This window comes from Felis catus, chromosome A1 (genome assembly GCF_018350175.1).
Source record: "Felis catus isolate Fca126 chromosome A1, F.catus_Fca126_mat1.0, whole genome shotgun sequence".
In the NCBI taxonomy this organism is placed as follows: domain Eukaryota; kingdom Metazoa; phylum Chordata; class Mammalia; order Carnivora; family Felidae; genus Felis; species Felis catus.
In genome coordinates, this window is record NC_058368.1 from 59,167,394 (window position 1) to 59,179,781 (window position 12,388).

General features: G+C 35.9%; 1 long non-coding RNA gene across 2 annotated transcripts in view; it reads left to right on the forward strand.

Annotated features, from left to right (window-relative positions):
* LOC123384622 overlaps nt 1-12,388 on the forward strand; it is a 313,155-nt gene that overhangs the window by 255,153 nt on the left and 45,614 nt on the right. For both annotated transcript variants that reach the window (XR_006596004.1, XR_006596000.1), the window contains exon 4: nt 9,707-9,863. This is a non-coding gene — a long non-coding RNA (uncharacterized LOC123384622). The remainder of the gene's footprint in view (nt 1-9,706; nt 9,864-12,388) is intronic.

Here is a 12,388-nt window from a genome sequence, read left to right on the forward strand (position 1 = left end):
TGGGTCACCATTTTTCAGAAGTATAGACAAATTCAGGAGCCCATATGGCATGGGATGTGGCCTCTGTCCACTAGGCAGATAAACTTCATCAGAACTTGACCCCTTTTTGAAGATTATTGATGTAGAACAATTTTTGTTGTTGTTGTTGTTGTTGTTATTTTATTTTAATTCCACTATGATTAACATCAGTGTTATGTTAGTTTCGGGTGTACAATATAGTGATTCAACACTACTATACATTACTCAGTGTTCTTCAAGATAAGTGCACTCCAAATCCCCTTCACCTATTCCACTCATTCCCCTTTGGTAACCATCAGTTTCTTCTTTATAGTTGAGTCTATTTTTCAGTTTGTCTCAATTTTTCTTTGTTTGTTTTGCCCTTCAAATTCCAAATACTAGTGAAATCATATTTGTCTTTCTCTGACTTCTTTTATTTAACATTATGCTCTGTAGATCTGTCCATATTGTTGCAAATGGCAAATTTTCTTTCTTTTCTATGGTTGAGTGATATTTAAATATACGTATATACCACTCTTTTATCCATTCAGCTATTGATGGACATTTAGCCTGCTTCCATAATTTGAATATTGTAAATAATGCTGCAGTAAACATAGGGGTGTATATATCATTTTGAATTAGTGTTTTCTTTCATATTCTTTGGATAAATGCCTAGTAGTGGAAATTCTGGATCAAGAGTAATCCTATTTTTAATTTTTTGAGAAGCCTTCATACTGTTTTACACAGTGGCTTCATCAGTTGGTATTCCCACCAAAGGTGAATGAGAATTTTCTTTTTCTCCACATCCTCGCCAACACTTGTTTCTTGTGTTTTTGATTTCAGTCATTCTGACAAGTGTGAGATAATATCTCATTATAGTTTTAATTTGCATTTCCCTGATGATGAATGTTGTTGAACATCTGTTCATGTAACTGTTGGCCATCTCTATATATTCTTTGGAGAAATGTCTATTCACATCTCATTTTTGATTGGAGTGTGTATGTGTGTGTGTGTGTGTGTGTGTGTGTGTGTGTGTGTGTGTGTTGAGTTGCATAAATTCCTTATATATTTTGGATACTAACCTTTATTAGATATGTCATTTGCAAATATCTTCTTCTATTCAGTAGGTTGTCTTTTAGTTTTATTGTTTCCTTTGCTGTGCAGAAGATTTTTATTTTGATGTAATCCCAAAAGTTTACTTTTACTTTTACTTTTATTTCTCTTGCCTTTGGAGGCATATCAAGAAAAAAATGTTGCTATGGCCAAAGTCAGAGAAGTTGCTCTCTTCTAGGATTTTTATTTTTTGAGGTCTCACATTTTGAGTTTGTTTTTGTGTGTGGTATAAAAAAGTGATCTAGTACCATTCTTTTGCATATACTTGTCCAATTTTCCCAACACCATTTATTGAAGAGACCCATTCCATATTCTTGACTCTTTGGTTGAAGATTAATTGAGCATATAATAGTTAGTATATTTCTGGGCTTTCTATTCTGTCACATTGATCTATGTGTCTATTTTTGTGCCAATACCATGCTGTTGTGATTACTACAACTTTGTAGTATGTCGTTAAATCCTGGATTGCAACACCTCCACTTTTGTTCTTTTTCAAGATTAATTTGCCTATTTGGGGTCTTTTGTGTATCTGTACAAATTTTATGATTATTTTCTCTAGTTCTTTCAAAGATGCTGTTTTGGTAAATAATCCAGTGAAGAAATGAGCGATAGACATGAATAGACACTTCTCCAAAGAAGACATCCAGATGGCCAACCGACACATGAAAAATGCTCAACATCACTCATCATCAGGGAAATACAAATCAAAACCACAATGAGATACCACCTTACACCTGTCAGAATGGCCAGCATTAACAACTCAGGCAACAACAGATGTTGGAGAGGATGCAGAGAAAGAGGATCTCTTTTGCATTGCTGGTAGGAATGCAAGCTGGTGCAGCCACTCTGGAAAACAGTATGGAGTTTCCTCAAAAAACTAAAAATAGAACTACCCTATGACCCAGTAATTGCACTACTAGGCACTTAACCACAGGATATGGGTGTGCTGTTTCGAAGGAACACACGCACCCCTATGTTTGTAGCAGCACTATCAACAATCGCCAAAGTATGGGAAGAACCCAAATTTCCATCGATGGATGAATGGATAAAGAAGATATGGTATATATATACAATGGAGTGTGACTCAGCAATCAAAAAGAATGAAATCTTGCCATTTGCAACTATGTGGATGGAACTGGAGGGTATTATGCTAAGTGAAATTAATCAGTCAGAGAAAGACAAAAATCATATGACTTCATTCATATGAGGACTTTAAGAAACAAAACAGATGAACGTAAGGGAAGGGAAACAAAAATAATATAAAAACAAGGAGGGGGACAAAACAGAAGAGACTCATAAATATCAAGAACAAACTGAGGGTTGCCGGAGGGGATGTGGGAGGGGGATGGGCTAAATGGGTAAGGGGCATTAGGGAATCTACTCATGAAATCATTGTTTCACTATATGCTAACTAATTTGTATGTAAATTTTAAAAAATTAAAAATTAAAAAAATTTTGGGGCACCTGGGTGGCTCAGTTGGTTAAGTGCCCAACTTCAACTCAGGTCACGATCTCGTGGTCTGTGAGTTCGAGCCCTGCGCGGGGCTGTGGGCTGATGGCTCAGAGCCTGGAGCCTGCTTCAGATTCTGTGTCTCCCTCTCTCTCTGCCCCTCCCCCATTCATGCTCTGTCTCTCTCTCTCAAAAATAAATAAACGTTAAAAAAATTTAAAAAAATAAAAATAAAAAAAATTTTAAAAAGATGCTGTTTTGGTAGGGATTTTGTATTTTGATAGGGATTGCATTAAATCTCTAGACTGTGTTGGATACTATGGATATTTTAGCAATATTTGTTCTTCTAACCCATGAGCATGGAATATCTTTCCATTTGTTTGTATAATCTTCCATTTCTATCTCAATGTTTTATCATTTTTAGAGTCCAGATCTTTCACATCCATAGCTAAATTTATTCCTGGGTATTTTATTATTTTTGATGCAGTTGTAAATGATGTTGTTTTTTAAATTTCTCTTTCTGTGACTGTTGTTAGTGTATAGAACCACCACAGATTTCTGGGTATTAATTTTGTATCCTGTGACTTTACTGAATTCATTTATCAGTTCTAGTAGTTTTTTTTTTTTTTGTGGAGTTATTAGGGTTTTCTCTCTAAGGTGTCATGTCATCTGCGAATAGTGAAAGTTTTACTTATTTACCAATTTGGATGCCTTTTATTTATTTCTCTTGTTTATTTGCTGCAGCTAGGACTTCCAGTGCTATGTTAAATAAAAGTGGTGAGAGTAGACATCCTTGTCTTTTCTTGATCTGTGGGGAAAATTTCTCAGTTTTTAAGCATTGAAGATGATGATGTTAGCCGTATGTTTTTCATATGTGGTCTTTACAATGTTGAAGTATGTTCCTTCTAAACCTATTTCGTTGAGGGTTTTTATCATGAATGGATGTTATACTTTGTCAAATACTTTTTCTGCATCTATTGAAATTATCATAGGGTTTTTATCCTTTCTCTTGCTTTTTAATTTTTTTTTAATTTAAAAGTTTTTTAATGTTTTATTTTTATTTTTATTTTTGAGAGAGAGAGAGAGAGAGAGAGAGAGAGAGAGAGCACGAGTGGGGGAGACAAAGACAGAATCTGAAGCAGGCTCCAGTCTCCAGGCTGTCAGCACAGAGCCCGACACTGGGCTCAAACCCACCAACCATGAGATCATGACCTGAGCCAAAGTCAGCTGCTCAACCAACTGAGCCACCCAGGTGCCCCTATTTTTTTTTTTTTTAGTTGAGAGAGAGAGAGAGAGAGTGAGAGAGAACACACACGAGGTGGGGAAAGGGCTAGAGGGAGAGAGAGAGAACGAATTTTAAGCAGCCTCCATGCTCAGTGTGGATCCTCATGCAGGACTTGATCCCATGACCCCAGGATTATGATCTGCGCTGAAATCAAGAGACAAATAAATATTCAACCAACTGAGTCACCTAGGCGCCCCTATCTTTTCTCTTGTTGACATGATGTATCATGCTAATTTATTTGTGGATATTGAACGACACTTGTATCCCAGGAATAAATCCCACTTGATCATAATGAATTTTTTTAATGTATTGTCAGATTTTGTTTGCTAATATTTTGTTGAGGATTTTTGCATCTATGTGTATCAGAGATATTGGCCTATAGGTCTCTTATGTTTTAGTGTTTTTATCCGGTTTTGGTATCAAAGTAATGCTAGCCTCATAGAATGAATTTGGAAGATTTCTTTTATCTTCTACTTTTTGGAAAACTTTGAGAATAATAGGTATTAACTCTTTTTTAAATGTCTGGTAGAATTTATCTGTGAAACTCTCTGATCCTGGATTTTCGTTTCTTGGTAGCTTTTGGATTACTGATTCAATTTCATTGCTGGTTATAAGTCTGTTTAAATTTCTATTTCTTCCTGCTTCAGTTTTGTGAGGTTATATGTTTTTAGAAATTCATGCATTTATTCTATTGTTACCATATAATTTTTCATAATATTCTTATAATCTTTTGAATTTCTGTGGTGTTGCTTATTATTTCTCCTCTTTCATTTCTGATTTTGTTTGAATCTTCTCTCTCTCTCTCTCTCTCTCTCTCTCTCTCTCTCTCTCTCTTTCCCTCTTTTGATGAGTCTGGCTAAAAGTTTATCAATTTTGTTGATCTTTTCAAAGAACAAGCTCCTGGTTCTATTGATCTATTCTATTGCTTTTGTGTGTGTGTGTGTGTGTTTCTATTTTGTTTATTTCTACTCTAGACTTTATTATTTCTTTCCTTCTACTGGTTTGAGGTTTTGTTTGTTCTTTTTTACTAGTTCTTTGAGGTGTAAGATTAGGTTGTTTATTTGGGATTTTTTTTGTTTCTTGACATTGGCTTGTATTGCTATCAAATTCCTTCTTAGAACAGCTTTTGCTGCATCCCAGAGATTTTGGACCATTGTGTGTTCATTTTCATTGGTCTCCATGTATTTTTTTAATTCATCTTTGATTTTATGGTTGACACATTCATTGTTTATTACTGTGTTATTTAACTTTCATGCATTTGTGTTCTTCCCAGAATTTTTTATTGTGGTTGATTTCTAGTTTCATAGCATTGTGATTGGAAAAGATGTATGATGTGACTTCAATTTTTTTTAATTTATTAATATTTGTTTTGTGACCATAACTTGATTTATTCTGGAGAATGTTCCATGTGCACTTGAAACTAATGTTTATTCTGCTGTTTTAGGATTGAATGTTCTGAATATGTCAGATCCATCTCATCCAATGTGTCATTCAAGGCAACGCTTTCTTTGTTGACTTTATGTTTGGATGATCTATCCATTCATGTAAATACACTATTATTGTATTACTGTTGATTACATCCTTTATGTCTGTTATTAGCTGTTTTATGTATCTGGATGCTTTCATTTTGGGTTCATAAATATTACAATTACTATATCTTCTTGTTGGATTATTCCACATATGATTATATAACATCCTTGTTTGTCTCTTTTTTAGTCTTTGTTTTCAAGTCTGTTTTGTTTAATATAGGTATTGCTACCCCAGCTTTATTTTCACTTCCATTTGCATGATAGATTCTTTTCTATCCCTTAGCTTTCAATCTGCATGTCTTTAGGTCTGAAATGAGTCTCTTGTAAGCAGTATATAGAAGGGTCCTGCTTTTTTATCCATTCTGACACTCTAAGTGTTTTGTTTGGAGCACTTAGTTGATTTACATTAAAAGTAATTATTGGTAGTTTACTTGTTTTATGGATTTTTTTAGTTCATCTCTGTTCTTTTTTTCTCTTTCTTCTCTCACAGTTTTCTGGCTTTCTTTAATGATATGCTTTGATTCATTTTTCTTCATTTTTTGCATATCTATTAGTATTTTTGATTTATGGTTGTCATTAAATATATAAAGCTTTATATAAAACATCATATGCATATAGCAGTCTATATTAAGTGATGGTTACTTATGTTTTAATCCATTCTTTACTGCTCTACTGCCCACATTTTAGGTATATGGTGTCATACTACATCTTTTAATTTGTGAATTCCATGGCTGATTATTTCAGAAATACTTATTTTTGCTGCTTTTGTACTTTCTACTTTTCTTACTCCTACTTATGGTCTTTCCTTTCCACACGGAGAGTCCCCTTTAACATTTCTTGTAGGACCAGTTTAATTGTCATAAATTCCTTTAACTTTTGTTTTTCTGGGAAACCCTTTTTTTAAAAGTTTTTAATTATTTTGAGGGGGGAGGGAAGTGTGATCAGGGGAGGGGCAGAAAGAGAGAGAAACAGAAAATTCCAAGCAGTCTCCACACTGTCAGCATGGAGACTAGCGTGGGACTTGAACTCACAAACCATGATATCATAACCTGAGCTGAAATCAAGAGTCAGATGCTCAACTGACTGAATCACCCAGGCACCTGGTCTGGGAAACTCTTTATCTCTCCTATTCTGAATGATAGCCTTGTATATAGAGACTGCAGAATTTTTTTTTCCTTTTAGCACTTTGAATATATCATGGCTATATGAGGCCTGCAAAGTTTCTGCTGAAAAATCAACTGATAATCTGATGGAATTTTCCTTGTATAAAACTGTATTTCTTTCTTTCCTTCTCTTGCTGCTTTTAAAATTTTCTCTTTATCACTACTTTTTGCCATTTTAATTACAGTGCGTCTTGGTGTGACCTCTTGGGGTTGATTTTGTTACAGGCTCTTTATGTCTTCTGGATCTGAATTTTAATTTCCTTCTCCAGATTTAGGAAGTTTTCAGCTATTATTTCTTTAAATAAGTTTTCTTCCCCCTTTTCTCTCTTTTCTCCTTCTGGGATCTCTATAGTGTGAATGTTATTACACTTGATTGTGTCCCAAAGCACACTAAGTTTATTTTCATTTTTTATTGTTTTTTCTCTCTCCCATTCATCTTGATTGCTTTTCATTACTCTGTCCTCCAGGTCACTGATCTAGTTATCTGATTCCTCTACTCTACTATTATTACATCTAAAGTATTTTATATTGAATTATTGTTCTTTAACTCTGGCTCTTTTTCATGTTTGCTATCTCTTTGTTGAGAGTCTCACTGAAGTCGTACACTCTTTTCTCAAGTCTGATGTGTATCTTTATGACCATTGCTTTAAATTCTCTATCAGGCCTATTATCTCCATTTCATTTAGCTCTCTTGTGATTTTGTTCTGCTCTTTCATTTGGAACATACCCCTCTGTATCCTCATTTCGTGAGGACTTGCTGTGTCTGTTTCTACGTGTTAGAAAAATCAGTTATTCCTGCTCTTGAAAGTAGTGGTCTTATGAAGTAGTGGTCCTGTGGTGCCTTACAGTGTAGTGTCCCCCATTCATCACAACTTTGTGTTTCAGGGATGTCTCCTATTTGTGTTATGCACACCCTATTGTTGTGGCTGAGCTGCTTTTGTTTTCAGTCCAGTCATCTGCAATAATTCTCTTCACTTGTTGTGGTCAGGGTTTGGTCTCTGTGTGGTTAGTGGGTCAGTCTAGGGCCACCTTGGGCTTCAGTAAAGTCAGACGAGATGTTTTCCAGAGATGCAGTAGCACAGAACTGTAGGACACTTTTCCTGAGAGGTTTTTGTTAATAGGTGAGGCCTGCTGTTAGACCATATGACTGCCACTGGTGTGTGTAGTTATCTTCCCCTCTCCCTGGGATAGGAGTTACTCTGGAGTGGTTCTGGTCCCTGTTGGGGCCACTCTCACATTGCCAGGCTTGTGGCATAGCTTTGGATAGGTTCCAGCGAAGGCATATCGAAGGAGGCAGGTCTGCAGGAGAATTTAGGGGTGGTGTTAGCAAGGTTTGCTCAAGTCTGCTGTGGGAGGGGACCTAAAGCTGCATTAGAAAACTCTTGTAGCAGTGCTGGAGGGAATCAGTCTGCAGGAGAATGCAAAGGTGGGACACATGGTTCCATCAAGGTCCATGTAGGTTTGCTACTTAAGGAGACCTGGAACTGAGGCTTGGCTGGAGGAGTCATGTCCATAGGAGAACATGGAGGCGAAGCTCACTGTTGGCAAATTAGGTAGCTCATGTTGTGTTTGTTCCAGCAGGTGTTAGTGTGTCTAGGCTGGGGATTGGGGAAGATAAATGGTGCCCACCAGCTCTTTTGTTATTGCAGACATCTCCCCATGATTCCTGCCGCTCCAATACAGGCTCTGAGATTAGTAAAGAAATCTTCCTCCGATATATCCCAGGTGTTTTTCAAACTCCTGCTTCTATGCCGTATCTCCATGGGACTGTTTGTTGTGCTGTTTCCTTAAGGGCAGGGACTCAGTTTCTTATCATCCTCCTGATTCTCCCAGACCAGGGCCCACTGAATTTTAAAGTGCCAGGTGTTAAGCCCCGCTGACTATAAGAACTCATGAAATTTGGCCCCTCTGCTTTTCAAAATCAGATATTATGTGGATTTATCTTCCCTCTGCAGGCTCCCTGTGCCTGAGGTGCTTGATGTGAGGGTCTGTTTCTCTCCCCTCTGCACATGGCATCCGTTCCTCCTGAGGACAGTCCTGCATGTTCACTTAACTCTGAACTGCTTCTCTAACCTTTCTACCCTCTTCAATATGGCCTCTTTTCTATATTTTTCTGAGGATAGTCTGTTTTGCCAGTTTGGGGGATATTTTCTAGTTTATTTACACTGATGTGGATGTCCTCTAGTTGTATCCCTGTGTCAAGGTAATCTTAGTATCTTCCTATTCTGCCATCATCCCCTGATGTAGACCTATTTTCAAGTTATAATGTTACAGTTCCAGTCTGAACAGCCAGCTCCAACATATCATTATAGTTCTTGAAACAAATGAGTCATGTTTTCAGCAATTACTACCATTTTCAGTCTGACAAGGGTATGGTTTTCATTGCAAAATCTACCCAACTATGGACTTGCAGTCAAGGTTTTCAAGGAAGCTTTCATGCTTTTTACACTCTTAAGTCATCTTGAACTACTTTACCTCTCTCCTGGTCCACATATCCAACCAAGGCTGTTTAGCTCTTTAATTTAGAAGTGCACAGATAAATAATTTCTAGACCTCTTTCCAATATAATGATCAAAACAAGAGTGGTGATGAGTCAAGTAAATCAATTTTGAAAATGTGGGATTTCACCATGGTCAATCCAGAGCATGATTTATCTTTCCCTTAACACTAACCCCAAACTTGTATGGATGCTGCATCCTGGCTAAAAAGGTCCCTGCAAGGGACCTTATTTTACTCCTTGATTGTTTTATTAGATTGACATTGTTGTAGGTCATAAAGATAACATTTTGTTTGAATGTACTTCTCATATCCTTTTCCTACACTGATCATAATGGATATCTATAGTTTCATAAAAATTTCCTTCCAAATAATTGCAATTAGTCCATCCAGAGCAAAGGCCTACATGCAAGTAAGGGAAGATTGGAGAAAAATAATGTGTTAGCTACCTGAATGAGACAAAACAATTTCATGATTGTAGAGTGAGAACAACATCTTGTCAGCGAGAAAGTAATCCCTCAGAACCTGGAAGATACAAGGAAGAGAGGACTGTTGTGTTCTTTGTATTTCAGTGTTGCCCTTCCTCATTAAGGAAAACATACTGGAGCAATTTCTCCAATATACTTCCTGAACCTTACATTTAAATGACCACTAAGTTTCCCATCATTTGCAGGACAACTCTGATCAAGACTTGATCACTGTTCCAGTAAGCTTCCCAAGAAGACTTTAACAAACAAGAAATGATGACCTCAGTTCCTACTCCTCTTCACAAATATTTGTAAAATCAATCTTCTGTATGTCATCCCATTGGACAAACAAGTATCACTTGGGTAAGTATGTGGAAAAATAGGACAGGTTGTACATTCCCTCTAAAACCAAGAATTAGACTCAATTATTAAAACTAAACTGGGAACCCTAAAACCTACCATTTTTCTAGATGGTTGCTTTGGATGATCTGTGACCACTGAATGATAAGGTGCCCCTTTGGGGGTTCTCAAAATTGAGAGCAACTCTGTCATTTCAGGGGTAGCATGAATACTGCTGGGCCTGTGTTTCTTGTACGAAACCAGGCATAACTTCTCTCCTTCCTGAAATCCTGAAACTTGCACCTTTGGAGAAATACCTTAAATGTTGAAGGAAACATCACAGGTAGAATCCCAGATGAATATGGAGAGCTATCCAAAATGGTACTACTTTTAGTTACTCTAGGAAGCTTCCTGGAATGATAACTGGCTTTTTTTTAATGTGAATTCTGCTGGCAGTTATTCCTACCATGGGAGTGATTTCTGTTAAAATATGTGGTAAGAAATGTGTTCCTTTCTTTGGCTGAAGTGATTAATGATCTCACCTTGACCATGGAAGTCATTCAGGTTAATCTCAATTCTCTGTTCATGATTGTAATGGGTGATAGAATTTCCCTAGATTTCTTTGTGATCCAAGGAAAAGCCCATGCATTGCTAATATATCCTTTTGTACCTGGATTAATGCCCTAGGCCAAGGTAAAGATCAATACAAAACTTAAAAAGAAAGCCACTTGAATTTCTAAGGGAGACCCAGATGGTGTGTAATTTGTTCAGTTAGTTTGGTTTAGAGACTCTGAAGGGTAAACTAGGTAGATAAAATACAGGACACTCATTTAAATTTTGAGTATCAGGTAAACAACAAATAATGTTTTCACAGAGGTGTGCTCTATGTAATGTGTAGGACATGCTTATATTAAATAACTGTTTATGTCAAATTCAAATTAGCTGGGTATACTGTATTTTTATTTGCTAAATTTAGCAACTCTACATGAAGGATACAGTTGAAGTAAATATTGCAGGGTGGCCTCATCCTAGTTCTTGTAGTCCTATTGATATTTCCCTTAATTTAATATTGCATGAGCAAATTGAATGGATTTGATCTCAGCTTCTTTGGACACATTACTCAGAATAGCATATTCATGGATAATTCACCTGAAGCCAAGACATTGTAGGAACAATGGATGGATATTTTTGAGAGACAATTTTCCATTGCATGAAAGTGCATTTTTTAATATAGCTATTTCAAACGGTTCGTTTTGTATACATCTATTTTTGTCTGTGTTATGTACTTTACATTTAAATTCCATAGGAGTCAAGGATAATTTGTTTTTTGTACCCAGGTTTTAGAGAATGTTTGTAATATTATAGCTGTCTAATAAATATTTTAGAATAAATTTATAAATATATGAATGAAACAAAATAAATGAATAAATTACTATGCAAATATAATTACTATCACATACATAGGATTTATATTTTTTTCCATCAGGATAATTTATTCACAACTAAAACATCTACACATAAATATGTTTGTTGATTATCATCTAAATATTTTGAAATATGACACTGATGGTTCATTCAAGCATGATGGTTAAAAATGAAATTCAATATAATCTGGATTAATGTGGTGTCATACCTAAGTGGGATTAGTTAGAAGGCTCAAGAAACAATTTCTAATGTATTATTGCAATTTGACCTATAATGGATTAATATAAAGGGAGTAAGCATTACTGAGTATCTGCTCAAATGTTCTTTGAGAATGCCTGATCAAAATAGGCTTGGTTTCTTGGCAACTAAGATTTTACCATATACTTATTATATAGCAGTTGTTAAAATATATTATATTTTTCTGTTTTCTATGTAGGCTTTTCTCTTTTCTATGTTGGCTGTTGGGTTGTAGAGATAGATAGAGTAAGTGCTCTAATCTGATACGATCATTATTGACAAACTCTAGCCTTGGGTGATTGCACTTCACTCCAAACAAAGCGATTATTGACTTATAAACTCCATTTAAATCATGTGATTCCATACATTAATTGTAAATCAGTTTTCTGTTTTAGCTATAGTGATTTCAAGAGTTCTTTTCAAAAATTTTAGTCAAGGTTCCAAGTACAATCATTCTGATCTGTTCATATGCCACATTTATGGATCCTTAGCAACACAGTGTATACATCACTGCAAAGATTTAATGTGTAAAATTAACACAAACTATTGAGTTAAAATCTATCTCAGTCATTGGGCTCAAGTCTAAAACTTTACATAAATCACTTTCTGCATTGCCCAAGTCCATAATCCTTTTGTACTCTATCCTAAACTGTCCCTGTGACTCCACTCCCCACCCTTGCCTTAATTATTCTGACTTCATAACTTGATTTGTACATATTACTCTGCTTCCAACTGAAATTCCATCTCAGTTATGATCCTGCTATGCACAGGAAAGAATTCTCAATCATAGCCAGGAGATACTTCAGACTCTTCTTAATCTGACAAGTAAGCCAATTAAAATAAGTAAAATTGGTGTGTTCTAGGTGATCATGAGGATATGAGGGCAC